We start from the raw sequence: 15353 nt of genomic DNA on the forward strand, positions 1-15353 counted from the left end.
TGTGTAAATTTTGAATTTTCTGCTTGAAAGTCAGCTCTAATGAATAATAATAATAATAATAATAATAATAATAATAATAATAATAATAATAATAATAATAATAATAATAATAATAATAATAATAATAATTCTGTTATATATTATAAATCTGCGAGAGGGACTTGCTCTGATAAACACGACAAAGCATTGATTCCTAAGCGATTACATGAAAACAAAATCAAAGTAAAGATTTTTTTTCTTACTGCAGTCTCGTTGCGCTGTTTTCAGGAAGGTGTCGTCGTTTGCTCCGATCCCAGCAATCACCCCGGCAACGAAGAAAAGCACCAACATTTTGCTATCGAGCATCGTGTGAGAGCAAATTACTGGAAGTAAGCGCTGCAAATGCAATTTATAGCAAAGACAAACAATGAAACTGCTCCGAATTATGCAGAAACTCATAATTCACTGCAAGGATTTCTTCTTTCGTTCAGTTCCATTAGCGTACCCAAGCTGCTGTCTACGTAAGCATCTCACTTGATATACGGTTATTCATCGATATCTTTATTTGTAAGAATATGCCTTGGAAATCCTTTATTTCTTTTATTTTCTTTCTTTATTTTTTACACGACTCCCCCACACGAGAGCGAAAATATTTTTATGAGCAAAAATAAATCAACTTAGAAATGACGCATCCCGATCAGTATAATACCGCGCTGACCTCCATATTTCATTCACCTCGTGCTATCATTCATCCGATTTCTGGCGACCTTCTGAAGTAATGGAAATAAGTTAAGGATATTCAGTTATTGAACTCGGTTGTCCGAGAATCGTAAAAAAGTTCTGCTGAAATAAGTTTTCTTTTCTTACAAGACATTTTTGTGCGCGCTTTCCTCGTTATGTACAACCAAGAATTTCACAATTGCCGTATTCTTGGATAAGAAAATGCTTAGAAACTTTTGGAGAGTTTGAAAACGGCCAAAAAAAAAATCCAAATAATAATCAATGGAGATTCTACGTGCAATTCAGCACGTAGAATCACGCAATCAATGGAGATTCTACGTGCCAGGACGAACTCACTGATTCTCTTAATTTCTTTGGAAGGAAACTTTGTCTCGACTATTAAACATAAAAGCGAGCAGTAAAATTACCACGTCAAGCGGGTATCCTAGTGGCTTTGCGCTTCGCAACCATATGCCTGGGAAGGAGTGTCCCAGGTTCGATTCCCGTTGACGACGTGAGGAACTTGAGGACCTTCCTCAGGCATAGCCAAGTTAGCCGGTCTTGGGCGCGGGCAGCAGGTTTTTTTCCGCCAGTTTATCTGGCGTTTTTAATCCCGCAAGCTGGCAAACCGTGAACATACGCTGTTACAGTCAAAAAAATATCCCTCCCAGCAGTAGGCCAGGCGACAGGTCGGTTGGGAGTGGTACTAACAAGTAGTCGCATCTAAGTAACACGCGGACTCTGCATAGGAAGCGGGAATAACGCGTAGTGAAAGAAGATTCTCTTAATTCAACTGTCGGAAAAAATTATAATTAAAACTCTGCTCCAAACAAGTCAATCTCTATAAGTAAAAAAGAAAACAGCGTCCAAATATCTGAAAAGAGTCAGAAAAGTTAAATGAGGTAATAGTGCAATAATAATGGATACATTGGCCATCTGTGTAATCAGATGCGTAGTAGGCATAATTGACTATGAACAAATCGAGTTGGAAATTAATGAGAATGATCCATTGCACATATCCAGGAAAAGGAGAAGACTGACTTTTATAAGTCAATCAGACAGAAGAAGAACAAGAAGAAATGCGAACATTGAATAATTAACATCAACGCAAGCACAGAAAATATACTAACAAAGAGAAAGCAGCGAACATATTAGAATAGAATTAAAAAGAAGCAAACAAGGAGAGGAAAATGACAAAGAGATGAAAGTTGGTAAAATAAAACAATCCATGCTCCATATCTAAATGGAACTGAAGTTATTTGGCTTGACAATGATTTCAGCAAGGCATCATCAAGAAGGAGACAATCAGATGGACACTTGCTGCTCAAGAAGAGAAATGACAAACGAAATCGACAATGATGAGTGTGAAAGAGTTCAATATCGATAGAAAATATCGATTGTAAAGAAATAAAGAAGGAACTGTGGGCCATCTGATTAGCTCTTTCAGCAAGTTTGCTGATACTGACCAAAAAGTTTCAGACGCTATACAATAAAGCTTGTTTAAACAATAAGACAGAGAGAGAGAGAGAGAGAAAACACCTTGAACACAACGCACTAATTAATATTGTAGTCGAAGAATAAAATCAATGTTTGTTTTGTTAACAATAGGGGCAATCAAATAGTAGAAAAACGGCATCAAAAATCTACGTTCTGGAGATTGAAATTCATTGAATTTGAAACAAACAACAAACAAGTTAGAAATGTGATTGGAGAGATAGAAGCAACCATACCAAGAGAATTTTTGAACCACACGGAAAAGTCAAGCTTCCCATCTCAGCTCCAGGAAACAGCACATTTAGGGACATTTCATATTTAAGACGATATGTAGTCGATTTCTACGGCTTTAGAAGACGTTCGAATTGAATGTATCTGTCAGTCAATGATCTGATTAGGTCGCTGTTAGAAGTTTATTGTGTTCTTTGACTGTGAAATCTGCCAAATGAATGTAGAAACAATAGTTTTTAAATTCTAACTTTATTATTCGTAGATAGTGTTTATATAATATGTGTGCACACACTTATATACATTATATGCATATTCGTCGAAATGTTTGTGTGTACATACATTTGGGAATCCTTGGAAATGTCATTACATCCAAAAAATTTAAATATAAACCCAAGTATCAACTTGTGGGAATACATCTTAGCCAAACAAGTGAGTTGCTTTATCAACGCAAGCTGGGTTCATTGCTTCATAGGGCTCCCTTCAAACTCTCTGCCTACAGTCGGCACATGAACAAGGTGAATTGACTCTTCCGACTATATGACTTTTTTCCAGTCTTCTAGTGTCCAGTCAAGGTGTTCCTGACACCACTGTATACGAACTTTTAGGTTCTTCGCAGAAATCTGTGGTTTGCTTAGAGGCATGAGATTGCCAATACCAATCCTCTTTAATTCCTTGCGCATAGTTCGGTGAGATGTGGGTCGAGAACAGTCTTCATTAAATGCTTTGGTCAATTGCCTTTTCTGACACGCCTTTTCAGACGACGACATGAGCTCGTTCCTGCTAGATGTCTTAGGATCCCATTTACGCCTTTTAGACAAGCAATGTGGTTTATTTTTTCACTGATTGAACACCGAAATATCTCACCTTTCAAGTCATCTGTGCTGTTTTCAAATTCGTGGCTCCAGCAGACGGGCATTACTAGTAATCTCTTGACCGAAGTCTGAAGGATTCTTTGTTTTTATTATTATTATTATTATTATTACGTAACACCTCCAGTGTGTCCAAAGACTCATCGAGGGAGGACACCTATTCTACTACTCTCTGTCTCCGCCACTCAATCCACCAACTACACTAAAGCCATGTACCGCCGCCACTACCACTAGTATTTCCACAAACAATCACGAACATCCATGCCCACGGCGGAATTTGAATCCGCAGCCTTTTGGATGGAGAGCGGATACGCCAACCTCTCGGCCAACCAGGTCGGTGAAAAAAACCTACTATACAACTCTGCGTCTCCACCGCTCATCCAGCTCATCTACTGTCTACCACCACCACCACCAGTACTTTCACATACCATCACAAACATCGATGCCCATGGTGGGATTCAAACCAGCAGCCTTTTGGCTGGAGGGGGGATACGCTAACCACTCGGCCTCAACCAGGCCGGCAAAAACTAGGTTTTCCCATTGAGATCAACACTATTAGCGATTACTGACCAGCAGCAGCAGTTGCCTAGAACAGTTTCCCAAACGTATGGATGTAAAGGCCCCTTTGAAAAATTAAAATATTTCACGGCCCCCATCAAAAAAAAAACTTAATACAGACATATATTATTGTAATATTTATTGTATTTATATTCAATACAAAACATACGCAGCGAATATCGCAAAAATCAAATGAAATATTACACTTTTAGCATCTTACATACACGTTTGACATGGCACACTTAGTCTTGAAACATTTTAAATTTGTTTTCATAATTTCACGACCCCCCTCAACAAAACTAACGGCGACCAAGGGGGCCGGGGCCCATAGTTTGGGAAGCGCTGGCCTAGAACACGCGGCGACGCTAGTGACCAAGTATTACGCTGCGTAAGTGATGTTTACGGACATCTGCATAAAGGCTTCTAATTCAGCGGCCAATGTGTGTATTAGTGCAGAGATATTGATAAGTTTAGTTGACAGTCTTTATAGAATGAATGGATTGTTGTAGCATATGTTGTATTAATACGTTTGACATAATGTCTTGTATATAAGTGCAAGTATTAGCTGACTTTATAATTAGCTTGCTGTTATCCAGAATTTAGTCTGTAGATGAATCAGGTCATTAGTTGTACATCTATAGGTGTGATGCCGTAGATTCCAGGATCCATGTTTGTATCGTTTTGATTAATGAATTAGTGAACTGTTTTGTGTCTGTTATGAATGTGTCATTTGCTTGTGATTTGATTGTTTTTATTGATTGGAAAAATTTTTTCAGTAATTTTAGGATGGAGCCTACAGAGTTAAAGTTAATTGCTGGCTGGAGTTTATTTTTTAAAAATGCAATGGCTTTCGGAGCACATTGTCTTCTTAATCATTTTTATTTTGCATCACTTTGTGAGGAGATTAATTTGTCTGGTGGAAAGATTGTTTTCTTCTTATATTCATCTTTCAAAGCTGGGTTCTTTGGGTATCTCTTCAGTTCTCATCATAGACAGTTATTCTTTTTACATTTAAAATCATGACTTGTGTTATCGAAGTATTCTTTTTTCTCATTATTTTGATTTCCTTCACTGTTTTTTTTTTTTCTCCAGTATCATTTTAATATTTGAAATTTGTTTCAAATTTCAAATATTAAAATTGATAATATTTGAAACTCAATGAAAAAAAATGGTATTAATGGATTCTATAGATACGATAACGTATCTATAGAATCCAGTAATACCATTTTTCTATCAATTTTTCATATCTTGGTTTGCTGGTTTATTATTTTCACTCTGTTTTCCAGATTCCGAGCATTCCAAAGGATTGTGTTTGATGTTTTGTTTGTAGTGTTGTGAAATAATGCGCTGCGAGTTGGCATTTTATGGCTGCTTCTGTGTAGCTATCAGGTGGTGCCCGAAGATTTATTGGTCTACACAGGACTCGTGATCGATTTTCTACTGTTTCTTCAGTAGTGTTTGAAGTTATTATGACCTTGGGTTTCACTTACAGCAGGTCTAAATAATGAACCGTGCTGATGGTGTAGTGGTTTATACTTGGAACAGTTTTGTTTACATCACCGACTGTTACTAAGTATTCAGTTGGACATGTCAACCGACTATTTAAACTCTTGTAGAAATTATAGAAGAAATTCGTGTACAAGATTCTACTTTCCACCAGCGTTCGAAGAAGTTCAGCCAATGATTAGTGAAACGCAACGATTAAGCAACGAAATATTTTAGTTGTAATAGTTTTGAGTTGTTGAAGTCGAAACTATTTCTTAAGTTAATAATGAGCGAAATTCTTAACTTAGTTTTTGCGTTATCTGTTTGGATTAGTAGCTCCAGTTACGGACAACTGAGTTCTTAGAATACAGTGGACTAAAAGGGAAAAGGGTAAATGAAGACATTGTTCTCAGGGCTGTCCTAACCTCAGCAGTTGAACAGATGTGAGTAATCGAAAAAAATCAGGAAATTCAGTTAAAGCAGAAGGCAAAGAAGAAAAAGAACTAATATCTCGGCTCGTTTTAATGATTAAAGGAGAGACTGTTATAAGGCACATTTCAATGAAACTAATATGAAGAAATTAAGTATTCTTCTGTTTCTTTTTGACCCCCCCCCTCGTGTAACATTCCAGTTTCCTTTATTAAGATATGCAAATACAAGTGTTTTATTCCTGGCTTATTCTGTCGTAATACAATTTCCCCAAACTATTCCCTCCTCTTTCTTTTAATACATATTGGTGGCAAGAAAAATTAGATTCAAATTAACCACAATGACTGACTTCAAGAACAGACTTGTGTTATTTATTCACACTACACAGAAAAAAAAAGTACATTTACAAACATTATTTTGTAGTACTCAAGAAAGTGGCCAAATTCGTGTGATGTGCAACAAGACACGTCCTTCAAATGTTTCAGGATATAAAATCTACTTTACTGATAATACACAGTTAGCGAGACAGATCAAAAGCGTGAATCCCCTCATCCAGTTGTGATCATTTTCTCTAAAGACATTTTGAGTTTCCTGCAATTAAAAGAAAAATAAGTTTCTAGTGATTTTGAAAAGCATTAAACTTATAGCATAGACAGAACTAAGAAAAGGTGTAATGTGAAGATTTGCACCCAGTGAAAATTTTCAAGAAGGTTAGTAGGGGGGGGGGGGGGCTGATGAAAGCACCCGTGGGAGGAATAGATTGTTAGGTGGATGATGATCTGCACAGCTTCACATGGCGTTCTGCATGATTAAAAACTTATACCCAGAAACTGAGAGATAAGTCTCAGGGGGATACTTACCTAGAAAGCAGGCGATCTTCCGCATTTCTGAAAGAAAAAATTCAAGCACATCTTAATATTACGGTTTTGTTAATTATGAAAACTGCACTTTTAATGTGAAAATCTTATCTCCAATACTTAAAAATTAAACTGTACTTGTCCTCTTAAAACGGAAAATACCCTCTAGAACTAAACGTTTTCACTACGTTTTGAGAAAAGCGAATTGAAATTGAAGTGTGTTTGCTATAATACGTCGAACTTAAGTTGTGTTGAATGTAATTATTTTTGTGCCTTGCTCTGCTGTTCAGAGGATCAAAGAAAACCCCGAAAGAGAAAGAAATTTTGATTTGAGTTTAATTTAGATAAAGAAAGAGTAATTTGTTACTTAGTTTGAAAGCATAGAAAATTTCTGAAAGGACAGCACTAAGAACGTTTCACGAGTTCTCATCAAATGAGAACGATTTTGTGTTCTTCCATTTCGGACTATCAAGCATGTGTGAGCATGTTTGTACACGTAAGACACGAGAGAAAAATAGAACTCTGCAAGTGGTCCAACTGTGCCACTCAGAATACAGAGAAGAGAATACAAAAAGCAGCTAATCTTATTCTTTTGACACTTTTCAAATCTTAAATCTAGAAATATTAATAGTACAGAGAAAGACAGACAGACAGTAATGAGAGAAGAAAAAAGAAGAAACCGAAAAAAATTGGGAAGGTGATTTTGAACTGAAATCTCAGGAACTACGTGTTTGATCGTTTACTCTAATACTTTTCGAATGTCGTTTACAGAATTTGCACAATCTTACCGAACTCGTTTCTTCTGATTCCAAGACTTACTTCGTAAACTTCAGCAATCATTCCCAAAAGTTCTTCTTGAGTGAATTTACTTCTGGCATAGATACATCTGTGCGATTTCAGAAGACCCTGAAAAACAGAGAGAAAGAAAAAGATTGTCTTAATTTGTTTTCGTTGTCAGTCAAAGCATGTAGGCTATTTAGCATCAAGGAAATTATTTTATTAGGCTGTTTTCACTATAGATTTTCGGATCAAAAACAAACAAACAAATAATTCAAGGAAAGCAGCCAGAAAATGGGAAAAAAATGTAATGCAGGATTTAAAAATCCATCTCAGAGTAGATTTGACACATTTTGTAATAAAACGTTTTGTAGGTGCAGTGCCCTCGAAAGCCCAACCCCACGTCCACGTCGTGGAGGGTGGAAGCAGCATAAAGTAGTAGAGGAATGCTTTGTAAGGTAAAGCACGGTGGGGACTTCCTGTGCCTCTGGCCGATACGGTAGCCTGAAGGCTTACAGAGAACCTTGAAAAGTGGCTGACTTAAGGGGCTTTGACGAAGATGTTAGGACTGCAATGACATCTGCTGTTTCATCATTGGCATAAGAATTCGTACATCAACGGCAATGTGAAACAACTGGCAGCGGAAGAATCCGAATACAGATCAACGGCTGGCAGAGTGAGCCAAGTTAGCTGGTTACTCACGTTACTCTCCTCTACCCTATAGTCAACCACGGAGAAACAGAAATATTTTACAAAAATGGTTGCCAACCTCCTTCTAGGCGATGACGCTTGAAGAAGAAGGTGCAGCGCAGTTTTCTTGATCGCGTTAAGACCATATTTCACAGATTCTTTTGTTGATTAAGAAACTTGCAATGGACCTACGAAAATTTGAAACCAACTGAAGCATGTTGCTGTAAAAGAGGTCCTTCTTACTATCTCGCTTGGTATGGCCGATGTCTGTTGATTGGAAACACCTGAGTTCGAATCTCGTCTAAGAATTTTCAGCACAGCGTTTCCAGTGAAGGTGAATTAGTCGGCCTCATATGGATGCTCCTCCAGGGTGTTTTTATTTCTCTTAAGAGGCAAACCAGCCAGTACAACAGACGTACTCACACAGATGGTGCACTGGTCTCACAGTTTTAGTTGATTTTGTAATAATTGCAACCGATGGCAATAATAGAACCTTTTCACCATAATTCAGGCTCGCAGCGCAAATTTCTTCATGTGGTGCATTTGGACGATTACCTGATTGACCAGAGTAGTTCACATGTGCACTGTTTCAAAAGCCATGTCTGTTTACATTTTACTTCCTTTCTTCTTTTCCCTGCTATCATGAGAAATCCTTCAAGTAGGCACTAGTTATTCTTGATAACTCATGACGAACGCTTTGGATGTTTCCGAATACAACAAGGCAAACAGGGATCAGAGACATGTGCATACATGTTTTTCGAACGACACATCTGTCTGTCTGTCTAACGTGAGTAAAATATATTTATGTTTTTGAAAGAAAAAAATCCTGCCACTCCTATGAGTCCGACTAACTCAACTTTAGTTGAATCCTAGACGGAACTGGAATTCCATATCTTTCCAACCAAAGGTCTCTACATTCTTCCTAGAAAGCTCTCTCTCTCTCTCATCTTATATATGTCAAACCAATCGATCGATCTCCCTGACGATTACAACTACTTCAGTCGACCATTGATACAGACTCTCTTCGCTATTCACGACTCGCTTTGATAACCACATCCCTCTCTCTCTCTCTCTCTGAGTTAAATAGCCTGTCGACTACGGTTTACCTCTTGAAGGCTTCCGGGATATTTTAAGAGCAACTGTTGTGGTTCCAGATCAGATTCGGCACAAAGGCTTTCAGTATCTGTCTCTTCGTTTTGTCTATCGGCGCTGAGGGTGCAATCAGTGACGCCCAAGGATTCAGTTCGGTTTAAACGTCACCCAGATTGTCTCCTTACATCCGCTATTATGATTCAAAGACAACTTTCGAACACCAGCGAAAGTTTGCACCAAAGGAACTGAACTCAATGAGTGTAGTTAAATGGTAACAGGGAAATTTTAATAGTCGTTAATTCAGTGGCAAATTATCGACGAATAAAACTACCCTATTTTGTTTTATATTGATCCCATAAACGAGAGGTCGAAGGACCCATAAGCAAACTAATGCTGTGTCTACTTCGGTTTACTCGTAAAACAACAGCTGAGCGTAGTTGCATTCGTACTTCGCCAGTCGCTGTTCTTCAGCATTTCTCTGAAACATCGCAGAGTCTCAACTTGAGAATGTAGGTTTAACAGTTCGGGAATAACCTAACTAGAAGGATTTATAATTAAACTGCTCTACATTCATCATCATCATCCCATCTTGTATTAGGCCTCGTGGTATGTTAGGGTCTCATCCCATCTTTTATACTGTCTTCCAACTGATCTCTTCCCCACGGGTTTGTATTCAGGGATTTCTTTGGTGATTCTACTATTGTCCATTCTCTCAACGTGTTGTTTCCATTTCCATTTATAGTTGTGGATATATTCCATTATTGGTTGTTCATTCATTTCTTCCATGATTTCTTTATTCTTTTATGATCTAACAAGGCGTATCCTGTGGTTCTCCTCATAAATCTCATTTCTGCTGCAGTTAGCCTCTCTCATCTCCTTTCTTGATCGTCCATGCCTTACTTCCATAAGTCAGCATTGCTTTTGCTAATGTTTTATACTCCGAGTATGTTTTTATACCTTCGAGGGTTTAAAAACTTGATTTATAAATTTCAAGCTCTATTGAAATTTGTAATTTTCATTTCTATGTCTTTTTCCTCTCTGTAGGTTAGATAATATCCAAGGTATTTGAAAGAATTGACTTGTTCAATAATTTTATTGTCTAAACAGATTTTACTTCTTATTGGTTCTCTTTTGTTTCTCTTATTGGAAATAAGAAAGTTTCATATTAAATTGTATTACTATTAGATTAAGATGGTGGATGGAGTACAGCAGATCAGTTTCAGCGGTTACAAGTATAGCCTGATCATCTGCAAACAGTATTGTGTCTATATTAGTGAGTTTGTCAATTGGGATATAACCATGTACTTTGAGTCTCCAATGTCTTGCTATATAATCCATATAGATTATGAAGAGAATGGGTGATAGGCTACAGCCTTGCCTTACTACCCTGGTTATAGGTTCCCAGTCAGAGATTCTTCCATTAACTTTTGCTGCAATCATGTTGTCTGTATATGTTTCATGGACCGCTTTAATTAGGTGATGAGGAACTTTATAATTTATTATTATTTCAAACCTTCACTGCGGTTAACTCAAATGTAAAATGCCTTAGAATAAACAATAAAGGCAATATGGGTTTCTACATTGTATTCTTTATGTTTTTCCAATAAAATTTGTAAGGTAAAATATCCATCTTCACAAGAGCGACCTCTCCTGAATCCATTCTATTCTTCTCCTATTTTATCTTCATAGAATTGAGACAGTTTATTTTTCAGAATTTTACTATAGTTTCATATCCAGAGTTTAAGAGACTAATTCCTCTATAATTTAACAGTTATTAATATCGCCCTTCTTGTGTATAGGAATAACTATTGCCTTTTGCCAGTCACCACCATATTTTATTTATTAGTTTAAGGATACGAAGTTTGAGGTTTTGGCCTGCATATTTGATTAATTCAGTATTTTACCGTCTTCACCTGTCCTGTATGGGTTTTACAACTTTTTAGAGTTGTGTCTAACTCGTCTGTTGATACAGGATCCAAGAGTATCTCATTATCGAAGTTTATTGTTTCAAAATCTTTATTATGAGTCCAAAGGATTTTATGATAACTTAGCCTTTTGGGTTTCCTTTTAGGCAAGTACCATTGTCTTCTCTTTTGAAATTTTCATATTTGATCGATGGGTGAAAGAAGTGCGTTTTCTCTTAGATCTCTATTTAAATTATTTAATATTTTAAAAGGTTTGAACCGTGGAAGTGTAATATCTGTTTCAAGTTCAGAGACAAAGTTGTCCCAGGACTCTCTTTGTTTTTTTCTTACAGCTTGTTTAGTGATTACCCTTTTTCTCCTGTACTCTATACACTCATCTTGAGATTTTGTCGCTAAGTATTTTTAAAAAGCATTCCTTTTGTCTTGAATAATTTGGACGATCTGATCACCCCATCTTCTAATTCTTAATCATAACAGATTTAACTAAATCGAGTTCTCATTCGGATAGCTCAGGACACAATTTCAACTGCATGTTGTTTCGTAAGAATCGGAAAGTCAGTTTTGTTCGGAGATTTCGTGTATGGAATTCATCACAAGTTCAGTTTCTCTCTTGTTCGTTTATCGCTGCTATTGGGTGGAACAATTTTTATTCAGACATATCCTTCACAAGTGAGCAAAGAAAGAGAGAGAGAGAGAGAGAGAGAGAGAGAGAGAGAGAGAGAGAGAATAAAATAGTTCTAATTTCATCATAAATGACTTCACTTACCACTGAAACCCCCTTTCCAGATTTAACTCCTACACAGCAATATTCAATGTAGCTGTGAATATCGCCTATTTCTATATCCTCTACTTCCTTAATACAGGTATACCAGTTGTCGAATAGCTGTAAAAAATAAGAATAATTTAATATCTTAAAAACCACATCTTGTTTGAATGTGGGACTTGGAGGATTTCCAAATCCTAAGCTTTTCATCGTAAGATAATTAAGTTAGAAATAGGCAGAAACATAAGTGTTAAAGTGCATTTCGTATTTCATTCAAATCTTGGAACTATTTCCTTGACTGAAATTCAGATGTTTCCTAAAAATACGTGTGAATGCGTAACATACAAAACACTTCGTGTGTACAACGGCACAAGAATCCACATTGCTAATAGTCTTTACAAAAGCATTACGAATAGTGTTACAAAAAAGCATGCATTTTAATGGTTGCTTATAATTTAATACATCTTTCATAATGCATTGTCAAAAGCGGAGTTTCTATTATTATTATTATTATTATTATTATTATTATTATTATTATTATTATTATTATTATTATTATTATTATTATTATTATTTCGGGTAACTCCAAGGAGTCGACGGACTCATCGAGGGAGGCCCTAACATCATGTCAAGAACAACCATTCGACATTCACACAGTATCTATCATACCTCGCCTTGAACTCATTCACAGTCATAGCACCCACAACAGACTCTGGTAGCTTATTCCACTCATTCACCACTCTTCAAGTAAAAAACCTAGCTCTGGCACCTCTGCTAACCACATTCTTGCCCAGCTTCCATGCATGGACCCTAGTCCTCCCACCACCAGTCCTATTCTCAAAAATATCTTCTGGATTAATCCTATAGAAACCCTTCAGTAATTTGAATGTCTCAATCATATCAACCCTTTTCCGACTATCAACCAATTTTTGCAATCCACAAATCTTCAACCTGTTCTCATAAGGTTCATTCCACAGACCTACTATCATCTTGGTCACTCGTCTTTGGATCCTCTCCACCTCCTCCCCATCAAGAAGAAACCTGGCGCCCATATCTGCGCACAGTAGTCTAGATGAGGTCTTATCAAGGCTCGATATAGAGGAACAATGACTTATATGTCTCTGCTTGTTAAAATATTTTTCAGCAACCAAGTGATTTGATAAGCTGATTTAGCCACTTTTGCACTGTGCCCCCTAAACTTCAACTCCCTATCCACCAACACTCCAAAATCCCTGGCCTCATCAATTCCTGGAGTACGATTCCACCAATGTGATATACTGCTGATAATCTTTTCAGTCCAAAATGCATAACCTTACACTTTGCCACATTAAATTGACATCCATTTTTCCTAGCCCAGTCCTCCAAACTATCCAAATCATTCTGTAAAATTTTGACATCCTGTGCACTCACAATTGCTCTACCCAACTCTGCATCATCAGCAAACAAGTGAACACTTCCTCTCAAATCCTTTCCTATATCATTGATGAACAAATTGAAAAGCAGTGGTCCAAGAACAGAGCCCTGCGGTACACCACTAGTCACAAGCCGTCTTTTGGACTCCACTCCTGAATAAACCACTCTCTGGTATCTCTCCATCAACCACCCTCATATCTATCTATCTCACCAACCCTGTATCCATTCCCATCTGCTCCAGTTTACTGATTAGAGTTCCATGTGTTATCCTGTCAAAGGCCTTGGCAAGGTCCAGTAGAATCACTGTAAACCCATTACCTTTATTCACTTCAGCCGTTAATGTGTTATAAAACGTGAGCAAGTTACTGAGGCATGATCTACGCTTCACAAACCCATGTTTTCCCCCATACAGTATCCCATTTTTATCTATCCAATCCTGCATTCTTCTGTTGACTAATTTCTCCAAGACCTTGACAACGATTCCTGATATGCTAATCGGTCGGTAATTTACAACAGCAGTCTTGGAACCTCCTTTATGCAGTGAAACTATTTTCCCCTCTTTCTACCCCCTCGGGACTAACTCAGACCCGAGACTCAAATTAAACAAATAGTCAAGGGTACTGACAATTCTTTAGCTGCTTCTCGTACAACACGAGCTGGTATACCATCCAATCTCACAGATGTATTGACATTGAGGTTATGCAATAGACTACTCACCTCCACTTCATTCACCACAAATCTCGTATAATCTATTGGTTCATTCATTTCTGCAATGTCACCACCTGGAAGATATATTCTTGCAAAATGCTCGCTCAGTAATTCAACTATATCAACTGATTCGGTTACCTCTCTACCATCGGCATTCTTTAAAATCATTCTGCCATGTACATTTTTTTTTCTTTTACTTGCAACATATCCAAAAAACTGTTTTGGATTCTCTTTAGTCTGCATGGCCAATGTTCTTTCGTAATACTTTTTTTACCACACTCTTTACCCTTCTGGCCTGCGCTTTACACCGTTCATGTGCCTGTCGGTCACCTTTCTCTTTAAATTCCCTCCATAGTTGTTTCTTTTTTTGCAGCTTAAGCTTTTATTATTTGCAGCTTAAGCTGTTATTCATCCATTTAACCCTAGATTTATTATTAGGACTCTAGATATACAGTCAGCAATTACTTCATGCAAACACTTCTTAACCGCCTCTCATGCACTATCAACTTCTAGCCCTTGCGGTTGTACATGCCCTGGCACTGAACCAATCAATCTCCTAAGCTTGTCATACCAGCCCGATAATTCCACATGTGCCCTGTCTTAATTGCAAATTCCACTCCTTTAGCCACCTCCCAAGGTCAAGACCCCATGATCACTCTCACCAATTGGTGACAACATGGTCATATTCGTTACAGCCAAATTCTTAGATGCAATTACCAGGTGAAGCACTCTCTGACCCCTAGTATTTTCCATTACATGCTGTCGCAGATAGTTATCCCTTATTAACCGAATAAAATCAAATTCCTTCCTCCCATGTGTCCTCTCCTCCTTCCAATTAATGTTATCATAGTTGATTTCCCTGATTCTGCACATTCACTTCCACTACGTGCAGAATCAGGGAAACTAGAGTTATTAAGGAGGGTGGGAAGTAGATAGGCAGATTTTAGGGAGACAGCTTAGTATGTGAATGTGTGTAATATGCCCAAGCGAGTAGGAAAAACCACGAATCAGAATGGGATAGTTAATATAAGGCATCAAATTAGGGATGGGACAAATCGGTTTTTGTAATTCATGTATACAAATGCCAGAAGTATTAGGAACAAGAAGGAAGAAGAATTTTTGGCCTTGGTTGGCACTTCCAGACCACAGGTTATTGGCATTAGTGAAACATGGCTGACAGAAGATGACACAGCTAGTGGGATTGACTGTGAGGGGTATGGTGTGTTCAGGAGTGACAGGGAGAATAAAATGGAGGGAGGAATGTAATTGATAATAGCTAATGAGCTACAGCCAAGGAGAATAGAAGTGGAACTGCAGGATAGAGAAAAGAGCACATTTCAGGCTATTTGGTGTGAGGTTGAAA

This window comes from Typopeltis vanoorti, chromosome 3, assembly GCF_054136105.1.
Source record: "Typopeltis vanoorti isolate ZY-2024b chromosome 3, IOZ_Tvanoo_1.0, whole genome shotgun sequence".
Classification (NCBI taxonomy): domain Eukaryota; kingdom Metazoa; phylum Arthropoda; class Arachnida; order Uropygi; family Thelyphonidae; genus Typopeltis; species Typopeltis vanoorti.